The 12,420-nt window shown below is 37.3% G+C and overlaps 1 pseudogene; it reads right to left on the minus strand.

Moving 5' to 3' along the window:
- Window positions 1-212: 212 nt before the first annotated feature.
- On the minus strand, window positions 213-898 carry LOC129066352 (UPF0711 protein C18orf21 homolog; annotated as a pseudogene).
- Between the last annotated feature and the right edge of the window lie 11,522 nt (window positions 899-12,420).

Raw genomic sequence — 12,420 nt, forward strand, 5'->3', positions numbered from 1 at the left:
GACCATTCATCTATTTCTGATTCTCAGAACTGCCCTGTGAGGTAGGCAGGTTATTAATTCTAATGAGGTATTTCCTCCATAAACATTGAAGAATGCCAAGAAAAGTTTGCTTTTGGACCCAAGTTTTCATGTATTTAAAGGAAAAAGTTTTTAAAAAGCTGATTTTCTAACTTTATTTCAAAAATCACATTAAAAGCATCTTAGTCCATCCTTTACAAAGAAGATAAGAAATTTCTGAAGTCCACCATTGAATTCTTTTGGGATCCACTCTGACTAAGCAACATTTTTAGTTGAGAGAAGTGTTTCTTTGTTTTGTTCACATTTTTTGAGAAGCAAGTGGGTGTTGACTGTCCAGATGTAGGTGTTCTGAAAATCAATGCTGGGCTCTTGCCTTTGGAACCAGACATGCTATGATTTAAGTTTGCAGAACTGAGAGTCTTCCTTTCTGGTGTCTTCAGGCTGAGTTTACTCGTAGGAGTGGTAGGATTGCTCTTCAATGCTGACAGAAAGCTTCTACTTTCACCATGATGTTTAACTGTTTTTGTTGCATGTTTTCCAAGTAATCGACAATACACTTTTGGAGTTTTTGTACTTTTCCGAAATTCTGGCTTCTTTAAAACTGAGTGTGTAATTTCTTGCTTCTCGATTAAGAAGTTTCTGTATCCTGGGTGTCAGTTTGGTCTTGGGTTTGAGGCGAACTCGAGAATTATCCAGAACCAGCAGCTAGAAGCAGTATGGACATGTTCCTTCAAAAGGGCTGTGAGCATCGTTTGACGAACTGTAGGCCCAGAGGAGGTAGCGGGCCTGGCCCGGGCAGCTGTCTTGCAGTTCCTGAGCCGTGGCCTCAAGGTAGTGCTTCTGCCTCATGGCCGCCACCATCCCCACACCATTAGGACCTGGTGGTCCACCATACAGTTTTCAAAGGTACCAATTTACTCTACTTGCAGCAATATGTGAGATTTCCTGTTGTTCCACATTTTCACCAGAATGCTGTGCTGTCAGGTTTGTATTTTTTATTTTTTCCAGTCAGATAGGTATGTGGCGGCTCTATGCTGAGATCTTAATTTGCCCTTCACTGAGCATTTTTAATATCTATTGACTACCTGGATTTTCATATTTGGAAGTGTTCAATGTGGTTAAATTTTTTTTCCAGTTTTTAAAAACAATCTTTATCTTTTTATTTACAAAATTTCTTTATATATTATGAATATGAGTTCTTTATCAGTTAAATGTATTTTAAATTTTCATGATTTTAATGGGATTACCAAGGATAGAAATTCTTATACTATAGTCAGTTTAAAAATATTTGCATGTCTTACTTAAGAATTTTTCCTACTCTAGCACTCATGAAGATATCCTATTATTATCTAAAAATTCATTGTTTGGCTTTCACAGTTATGTTCACAGTTCACCCAGAATTATTTTTCCTGTAGCTTATGAGACTTGTAAAATAATGCCTTTGTTGTCAAACAAGTCTGTTTATAATTTGTGTAAAACTAGTTTAGAAAAACAAAGGACACAAAGAAAAAAATGAAAACAAACACTGTTGTAAGATTTATATGATAAATGTAAAAAGATACATATTCTATTATTATAGGGCAGAATGTAATAAGTTAAGGACATTATTGTAAATTTTAGAGGTAAATCCTTAAAAAACCCCACAAAGATGCATAGCTGACAATCAATAGGGGAAGTAGAATGGAATCACAACTTAATCTAAAAAAAAGAAAATGAAAAAAATCAAAGAAAAGAGATAATAAATTATGGAAAATAAATATCAAGATTGTGGACTTAAACACAAACATATGGTTAATAATATTAAGAGAAAATGGTATAAGTACACCAATTACAGACAGAGATTGTCAGATTGCATAGAACAGCGAGACCTAACTATATGCTATCTACAATAAACTTATTGTGAATTAAGGAAGGAATTTTGACAACTTAATATTTACACACCCAAAATCTCAGTTCTTACTTTACATCATTACTCAAAATAGATCATAGACTTAAATGTGATCTCTTAAACTATAGAAAACATAGATCTTTGTGCCACTGGGTTGCACTAAGATTTCTTGAGTGAGATGCAAAAAGAAAAAAAAAATAGTGGTAGGCTTCATCTAAATTTAAAATTTTGCTCTTCTAAGGACTTTTTAAATACATTGAAAAGACAAATCAAATACTGAAAGAAAATACTTGCATAATGCATATATCAGATAAAGAACTATCCCAAATTTATAAAGAACTCTTATAATATGACAAGCAATTTGATTTAAAAACTGGTAAAAAAAATTATTGTAACTTTTTTCAATGGAGACATACAATACATAAGCATATGAAAGGATGCTCAACATCATTAGTTGAGGGAAATTCAAATTAAAACAGAATTATATAGTACTACATACTGACTAGAATAGCTACAATGAATACCATTGAAAATACCAGGTGTTAGAGAAAAGGACAAACAATTAGAACTGTAATATACCGTTGACATTGATGCCAAATAGTAAACTACTTTATAAAAAAGTTGTTTCTTATAAATTTAATTGCACATGTACCAAGTGATAGCCAATGTCTGCCCAAAGATTTGTATGCAGATGTTCACAGAAGCTCCATTTGGTAACAGTCAAAATTGGAAGGGATACAATGTCCATCAACTGATGAACAGGTGAACAAGTTGTTATATACCCAAACCATGGAAAGCTACCCAGGAATGAAAGGAAAACAAACTACTGACACATGTGACAATATGAATGAATCTTCATGCATAATATTAAGTGAGAGAAGCCAGGCACAAATGAATATATGCTGTATGATTCCATTTTTATGAAATTGAATACATGTTAATAAAACATTATTATTATATATTATATTTTCAGATAATAGAACTTATATGAAATTCTAGGGATAGTGACAGAATAAAGGCAAGTGATTGCCAGGATGAGAATGGGATTTTACTGGGAATGAGCACAAAGGTATTTTGGAGGGATGGAAATTTTGCTACACATTTGAGGTGCAGCGACATGACCACATTCATTCATCAAAATCCATCAAATGTACCAGTATCATATAGAAATTATGCACTAAATGTATGATTTTCTAAAAAATGAATATTCTTTGGTTTAAGCTTCAAGGAGCACAGACACGTTGGTAAGCAAAAAATTGTAATTATAAAAATTAAAGTGACATCAGTGCCATCTTAGTAGTATGTGCACATATTCTTTATTCTGCTGGTAGCTGTGGGCCTAGGGCTGCACCTGACAACCATCCTCGCAGAGCTTACATCCTGGGAAACAGAGCAGGAAATAACTCATTCTTCCCAAGTTCTCAGAAAAGACTTTATAAAGGTAATTTTGGAGCAAAGTCTCGATAAAGTAGTTCATTAGGCACTGGAAAAAGCAAGTACAAAAGTACTATTTAATTTAATACCATGTTATTGCAACAAAGATAGTTTTGTGTGGCTTTTTCTGACCAGTGAAAACAGTCTCTATAAAATTTCAAAACACAGCATTTATGTAAACTATCTGATAATATCGTTACCACCTCAAATTCATATTTTCTGGTTTTGGACTCATCTTCTGGATCACTACTGAAGTGCTAGAAAAAAATGATCAAGTTTAGTTTGTATAATGAAATAAGAGGTGCCTTCAGGCAGGTGAAATTTTCCAGTAATAGGGCGCTTATACTTTGTTTTCAAAGACTTACCATTAAGATCATTTTAAAAGGTCCAAGGGCTACAAATTGGCATTGACTTCTACCAACACGGGATCTTGTCTGTTCTGTTTGCCACTGTCCACTGCAGTGTCTGAGATGTCATAAATGTTCAATAGATATTCTTGTTGTTGAATGAATAGAAAATCATAATCTGACAACTTACTCTATCTGCTTCCTGCCTTTTCATTGTCAAGAAGAGTGTCTGTAGCTCAGTGACCCCAACCATGTACTTTTTATTTCTCTCTGGTCATACCCACTTTACCTTTCCAATGAATGGATCAAATTAAAAAATATTAGTATTAGAATGAGGTATTGCAAAGAGTCTAGTACAGTTCAGATTATAAGTGACAATACAGAAATATGTGTACATTTAAGAAATCTGCATTTTTGTGATATCTATCCAGGCACTCTGTGTAGCCTCTGGTTTCTTAGCATCTGAGGGGCTGCCGGAAGTCTGCCTCTGTCTCCCACAGGTAGCCTTGTGTGCGCTATCATCAGAGACATGTTGAACTGACAAACCATGAACACTCACCCTGCAGTCTGCCCACAAAATGCTTTACACCTGTTAAATGATCGAAACTGAGTGACATTAAATGTTTATTTCAACACTTCTCAATTCAACAGGTGAGATTAGATTGTGTAGCATCTACGGTACAGCGTTGTGTCTGAGATGCGGCTCAGCAGAATTGCCTGCAACGTGGTTGGGTCTGCTAGTAATTCAAGGCCCTGTGAATCAGTTCAGCTCATTTCTGGCATTTTGTCACAGGATTTTCAATCTGTGTTTCTCTTTTTCCCTTTTTGTTCTATGACTGGAGAATTTCTTTCATGTTTTTGAAGGGAAGGAAACACAATAGTAAATTCTACATCCCCCCTTTACATTACTTTCACGTGGCGTTGGTGACCAAAGAATTAGAACAATGATAAATTCCTCTCTTATTGCCACAGAGAGCAGCAAACCCAGGCACCTAGATTTAATCACCTTTTTTTCCCAAAAGTGTCTTGTAAAGTCAGCTTTAGAAGGAGAGAACATTAATTTTAAATTAGGTGTCAATTAGTTCAAAAGCACAAACCTGAATACCTGAACAAATTTTTTTTTTAGGAATTAGCAAAAGCAGATGCTTATCTTACAAAGTTAAAAGGCGTCTTTCTACCTAAAGCCTGTATGATTTCATTAACCAGTGTCACCCTGATAAATTCCATTTAAAAAGCAGCCTTGCAGGTGGAGCTTTGGACTGTACGTTAGGAGGTCTGGCTGGTTTGTCTCCATAGGCCCTTACCTAACCGGAGATTGTGGATCAGATCACTGAACAGCATATCAAACATCATTTTCCTTATCTGTCAAATAGCAGTGATATTTTATATACCTCTGCAGAGTTTTCTATTATAATCAAGTCTGATAATAGATGATAAAATGCCTAAGAATGTATTATGTCATGTGCAAACATTTGTCACCACATAGATTTTTGGGTATGCCCACAGCATGGCATCTTGCCTTATACATAAGTTACTCGGGCAGACAAAATCATCAGGGCCAGGGAATTCCTCTTCGTTAACCACTTATAAATTCTGCTACAATCCCTGCAGCAGCAGAGAATAGCTCACTTATTTTGGGCTTCTCTGACTGCTGAGTAACGCAGGGCTCGGAAAGACAAAAAACGAGCTCAACTTTAAAAATGCTTTCATTGAGATGAACAAGAGAAATGACTCAAGAGATATACTGAATATTGACTATAATACAGTTCCTTGTCTTGGAGATTTTAGAATTTAGTCGATTTATGTGCATAAAAATTAAAATTTATCTTTCCCCAAACTGTCCTCCAACTGCGAATTCTTATCAAAAGTCCCGCTCTCCGTATCTTCCTACCCCTCGTGTTTTCTCCTTCTGGCTACAGCAGTCATTTGTACCACACTTGTCCTGATCCACTTGGATCTCCTATACCTTTAACTCTTTACTTCCTTTCTGTCACCCCCACCCAAGACCTCCTCTTCCTTCCCTGTGCATCTTCAACTTCACATCAACCATTTAGATTCCCCCTTAAAATATTCTATACTTATTTTTACTCCAATATTTCCAATGATTACAACTGTCTTCAGGCTCAGAGAATATGGCCTAGGTCAATGGAAGAAACTGGAGTACACTGGAATCATTGTGGATGCCTGGTCTCTAATCCCAACCAAAATTTCAAGTCTGCCCCCAACACTAGCTTCCTATGTTTCCTTAGTCAGTATTCTCATCCGTTCTCCAAAGCAGCAATGATCAACTTTCTTGTTCCTTTCAAATTTACCCTATAAACCCTGATCTTTCTCTTCTACTGCACAATAGAAATAGATCACTGAAAAGGAGAATTATGTTGATGTTTGCTGAAATTCTGCACACCTACCTGTATCCCTTTCTGAATTGGCAAACACTGCCTGTTTACTATCTTGTTCCCATTACTGTTTAATCATAATTGAGTGACATCAGCAACATGGCAAAATATAGAGGCCCACATGAATGCCTCACCCCAGACATACGAAATCAGGATTTCTAAGGCAGAACAAGTTATGCTTTTAAAAACCCTCAAGGTATTCTGATACTTATTCCTGATTAATAAATACTACACACACATATACATGCACACAAACACACACACACACACACACACACATAATTCTAAAATAAAAGAAACAGTGCACTTGATCAGTGGTTTTCAAAGTGTCATCCCTGAACCAGTAGCATCACCATCATCTGAACAGGTGAAAAAGCACCAATTTTTGGACCATACACCAGGTATAGTAGTCAGAAACTCCCTGGGGATGGGAGCCCTGCAATTGGATATTTGAAAGCTTGGTATTTTCAAAAGCTGTTGAGGTGTTTCTGATATAAATTAATGGCTAAAGACATTGTCTCAGGCCAACCTTATGACAGGGATGGTATTTACAACCCTACATTACGTATGCAGAACATAATTTGATATTTGATTACAGTAACGCTCCTTTTTTGAGACAGATGAGGTCTCAGAATCCTTCTCAATAGAGAGATGCAGGAATTATTGACAATCAGCCAGAGTTATGCCTTGAGTTGAAATCTTTCTTTGATTCTTACTCTAATTTCCTACAGGAGTCATAGCACTCCTCAGTGCACAGGAGATTGCTGAGGACATACGCCTGAGCCATGGAGGAGAGAAGGTTGGACGTGTAGAAATGAATCCTAAGATGCCCTCAAGAAAGGAAAGATCAAGAGAAATGGGGTGGAGGAAAGACCCCCTAAGTGCAGGGAGAAGGGTTGCATGGAGGGCCATAGTGGAGGGAAACCAGATAAAGGGGAAATATGATAGGGCACGCTAGGCAGAATGGACTGGAGTCCAGAACAAAGGGAGATTTTAGCTACTATAACTTTTAAATACAATCATGCTCATTTATATTCACCAACTATTGAGCCCTGTGACTGAGGGCCTAGGGCTTGGTGTTCATAATAATGTAATGGCAGAGTGTTCCCTAAGTGGTCTTATTGAAGAGGGAAGTGAATGCAAATAAATACTGTCAAATTTGTTAAACATAAGGCAATATTCCCAAACAGGCTAAATGTAAGGAATTTAAACCAATTTCAAGAATTTCTGAGTTCTTTAAATATCGCTATACTGGGTTCAATGCAATTAATACTAAGGCCTTTAGACTCTACTTATTTTATTGTCTTTAGAAATTCTTTCTTTCATGAATAACATTGCCTATGAGTGATTAACTGTTTCCCTTTTTTGAGAGGAATAGGACAGTTTATGGGAGTAGCCACAATTTTTATTTATCCAAACCACTGTATGTTTGAAACCTCAATAGATCCAAAATAGCATATTAACAGAAGTAACCAGAGAGCTTTAAATGCATTTCTAACAGCCCCATTTAATAAATGCCTCTTCTTTGTCCATTATTTCAGAAATATTTTGAAAGCTTGGATAGTCTCATTTGAATGTGTGTTTCTGTGCTAGAACTTGTGTAACTTTGCTGTCACCACCAGGTTGCTGTGTGAATTAGTTGTTTTCGTCTCACTCGTTTTCATTGTATCTAACAGTTAAAAATCGAGGAACAAGCCATACTATTATTTTTCTTCAACTTGAGATGCTCTGTAGAGAGCAATTAAGCATTAACGTATTACATCTGGGAAAGTAATAATTATTATTTTTTGATTTGCCTGAAGAGGATAGTGTGGACATATATCAGCCAAAGAGCCATTTGTATTTTTTTTCTGTAGCAGCAGATTTATCTCTCCATTAAATGTAGAAAGATCATCAATATCCACTACATGGCTTCAATTAACTGAACATTTTGTCAACCACTGCTATTCTCCAGCTGCCAGACATACCATATGAAATAATAGAGAATGTGTCCTATTTTCTCATCTTCCTTCTCAATTGAACAACAACAAAAAATACAATGACAAGAGGACATTAAAACGAAGCCTGCCTTTTAGTTGGCATCTGCTCCCCCACAGACAATTTATAAAAAGTTTGGGAAGAACCAATGTAAAGGCAAGAACACAAAGGTATTAAAAATCACCCCTTCCCCCTACCTCATTCCATTGTCAGTGATCTTGGCTCTTGTGCTTCCCAGAAAGCCTCCGCCTCACCTCAGCATAAAAAGAGAATGATTCAGAAAATATCCTTTGGCAAAGACAGAAATGCCCAAGAAAACTATTGGTCAACCACAAATAGTTCAGTAATGTAACTTGACATTACAACAGATTGATTTATAATTATCAACTGTATATTATTTCTCAAGGTTTTGTTAAACCTAAAACATCCCAGAGGAAAACAGAGCCTTAAAACATGTATTTAATTTAGGGTCATCTTTTTTTTTTTTTAATAAGGAATGTGCAAGAATTGACAGCATGAAGGTAAGAACATAAATTATGTTTCCTGAGTTACATTCAAATATAGCCCATATGTACGGATTGATCTGGACTGTCCAGAAGGACTGCTCTACCTTTTTTATACTCATGTTCTGCCCCCTGCAGCCTGCTTGGTAAACTGCGGGGCAGTGGGATCCAGATCTCCATGCGAAGGCTACTGTCTAGTCTAGAGTGTGTGAAGACCTATAACACAGAGTGACAGCGCTATGAGAGATGTGTGTGTGAGTGTGACAGGGGAGGGGAAGGTGACACCCAGAGGGCGGAAGGCAGGAAGGAGGGGGAGGGAAAGGGGAGGAGAGGAGGGAGCAGTGAAGAGGTGAAGGAAAGGCGGGAGAGGTGGTGGTGGGAGAGCTTGTATGAATTTGGGAATTAAAAGAAAGAAACTCTTTGGGTAAAAGACAAATACAAGCCACAGGAAGCATTCTTTATGGACACTTTAATATTCTTTATTCAAAAGGACAGACTCATCTCCAAGTAGGGGGGCTGGGGGGCGGGGATCCCAGAGGACACAGAGCAGAAGATCCCCAGGATAAGGGACAGCAAGGCAAAGGGAAAGGGGAGGGTGCCCCAGACAACAGCAGCTTCAGCCATCAGGAACTTTAATGCTACTCTCGCCTGTCCACATCCCCTCTTGCGTAGGCCAGGATTGTATAAAACAACATTTGAAGGAGGTTTAGGGTATCTTACACAGCCTTTATCTCAGGGATGCTCAAAAGCAAACTTGCCCCTCCCAGTAGCCTGCAATAAGACCAAGAGCTTGACTGCTTGTGTTTTCAAGAAATACAGCTCTTGCCCCTCCCCTCCTAACAAAACGAAGAGACCTTTAGGCAAGGCAATTGGGAGTGGCAATAGAAGACTTGCTAGAGATTATCTGAGCTGAGTGTCTCAGAATTTGGTTGAAGATTCCAGAGATAAGACATCTAGGAGCAATGATACCATCTAGGCATTTGGCCACAGTGTGACTAAAAGGGAATGGAAATGAAGGTGGTTGAAAAAGAAAAGGTCAGAGATTTGGGTAGGTGGTCACACAAATGTTTGATGTGCCTGAGATAGCTGACAGCAGTTGGACTGGAAGGAAAGACGGAAGCAGAAGCCAATTCACAAAATATAAAAAAAGTTTGTGGGTCAGAGAGAGCCAAGAGCCGGGCTAGGTAGCAACTCTTGTAAGAGTGGATTTCCCAAAAAGGGGAATAAACACGAGTTTGGCAGTGGAAATGGAAGATTAAAGAAACTTGACATTTCCTACCACCTCCAAGATATGCAGAATCAATGTGTCTTCACTAAAGTGAGGAGCTGAGTAGAAACGAGTTTTCTCTTATAAGAACCTGGTGAGCCACAAGCTCGCATCAAAGCAACCCGAACATCCTCCTCCGTAACACTCACTGTACTTGTGATTACAACAGCATGCCTGTCTTTATCCTTTTTAATTTCTATCAGCTACTGGATTTTTTCAACTGGCCCATCATCAAGTAGGTTCATTTTGGGGCCTTTCATAGAATATATCTCCAGCCTGAATATGATCACCTTCCAGTAAGTACTGTGTGAATAAAGAAATGGACGTGTACTGATCAGAAATGCTCCCCTGTCTTTTACAATTGGGTAACATAACAAAATGGATATATCTCCTCTACAAGACATTAATCCAGTTGCATTGTTACTGTGTCATCAGTGAACAAGGTTGCTACGGCTTTGAAGTATGTATTCCATCCTCAAAGATGGTCCAACTCAGCTAGGTATTTTGGCCAATTAATCCCAATACGGCAATAACTCTACTTCATTTTATGTTGTTCATAAAGGGACACAGAGATAAACAAATCAAACTAATTAACTTTTTAAAATCTAGATACCAAAACCATGTTTATGAAAAGGAAAAAAGAAAACAGGGTAATATTTTCAAAGATTCATTATGTATTCTAGTTTTGACTTCAGCCTCCCGATTCAATTCCCTTTAATCCGTCTCACTTTTATATTTCTTGATGATGCTTCCACGTGCAGTTTCAGAATCTGAAATGACGACACCAGGGACAGCGTCAGAATTCTCAACGCTCAGCGTGACTGTTGTAATGAGCAAGGCCGCAGGTTCAGTCATTGTTTCAGTTAAAGGATCAATATTTGTATCTTGTCCAAAGCCTGCTGACTTTCCTTGACAATAACTTCCACCATTCCCTTGAGGAATAACCTGTAAACGTCTGCAATTTTCTACCTAAAGTCCTCTTTGCTCTCTCACTATCTGGTCTCTTGGCAAAATACTTTTCTTTTGCACTGCCTCAGAGACAGCCCTAGTCACGCCCGCATCCAATTTGGCATTAACACTGTTTTTGGAGAGGAGACCAGCAATTGGTGGAAGCTGACCTCAGAGAGGTCAGATGGTCAAATTGGTATTTAGATTTTTAAAAGTGTATTTCCAATCAACAGAATTCAACTTTTCAGATATAGAACCAATTGTCAAGTGGTGAATGTCAATATACTATCAGTGTTTGATTTGTATTCTTTGTAAGCGTCAGTTTTATAAAGCCTGTTTGACCTTAGGCAAGTTATTTTGTCTGTGTTTCATTCTCTCTTCCTTTGTAAAATGAAGGGGATAAATCATACCTCCTAAGTTTACTTTCTACTCTGTAACTCAAATCAAAGTGTGCAAATATTACTACAGTGATAGCTAGATTGCATAGCTAATGATTCTGTAATTACCCACCAAGATGTGTCTTCCAAATATTTTAATCCAAGTGTTTTTCCAAGATATAATAAATTCTAATGATCATAAAGAATAATCTTGGAAAAATGTTGAGAGATTTAAGCTTTCCTATATTTTGCAGGGTTTGTCTTTTCATAGACACCTTTTCAAAACACAAGATGCTTAAACTCTTATTATAGAATACCCCTTTTTTTTCAAATAACATCATCAAGTATAAGCCAATTAAAGAAAACTTCTATTAATATATTCAGTGCTCAACTTTAAGGTAGACATCTTTTAAGTTGACTGTCAAGGTTAAAATCAGCATAGTGTTTTAAATATCATACATGTAGTCACTGGGTTTTCAGGCATGTATCACAACATCAAACTAGCTATTTAAAGCAAAATTTATCTCAGTCTCTTTATTAGTATATTTTTAATCGGGCTGCACCAGATTAACCCACCTACAGATTTTCATATAACCAACTTCAGAAAAGAGAACATAACTTGCATTATTTGAATTTTAATTAACTCCACTATTCAACAACACACTCAGAAATTTGTCTCTGACGGTGAGAAAGAAATAGAAATGACTAAATGAGTGAGCAAATGAGTGAAAGAGCAGATATAAAATTGCAAGCCAGGACTATATTATTTATGTCACATGCATCATTTCATTTGATCTTCACAAAACTCAATAAGGTACCTGCTATTATTATCATTCCCAGTAAAAGCAGAGACTTAAAGACGAGTCATTTGCTCAAGGTCACAGTCACAGAGGAGGGAAAAAGAAGAGTGAGCCCACGAAGGCCAACTCCGCACACTTAATCACTAAGCTGCCACATTCATATCATAACATATTTGAGGGCATTCAGTTACATGACATATGTAAAATGGTTGGGACAGTGTGTGGGACATGACTAGACCATGATATAAAACAATACATAGCAGCGAAGAGTGTGGACTCCACGAACAAAATGCAGGGATCGAATCCTACCTCTGTCATCTACTAGCTCTGGGAGACCATGGGCAAATCACTCAACCCCTTTATGCCCTAGAATACCAGTATGTAGATGGTGATTTAAAAAAAAACAAAAAAAAAAACCTACCCATTTCATGTGGTTGTTGAGAGAATTAAATGGATCAGTAGATG

The sequence above is a fragment of the Pteronotus mesoamericanus genome, unplaced genomic scaffold, assembly GCF_021234165.1.
Source record: "Pteronotus mesoamericanus isolate MK-2021 breed Mesoamerican mustached bat unplaced genomic scaffold, CSHL_Meso_final contig_2, whole genome shotgun sequence".
Classification (NCBI taxonomy): domain Eukaryota; kingdom Metazoa; phylum Chordata; class Mammalia; order Chiroptera; family Mormoopidae; genus Pteronotus; species Pteronotus mesoamericanus.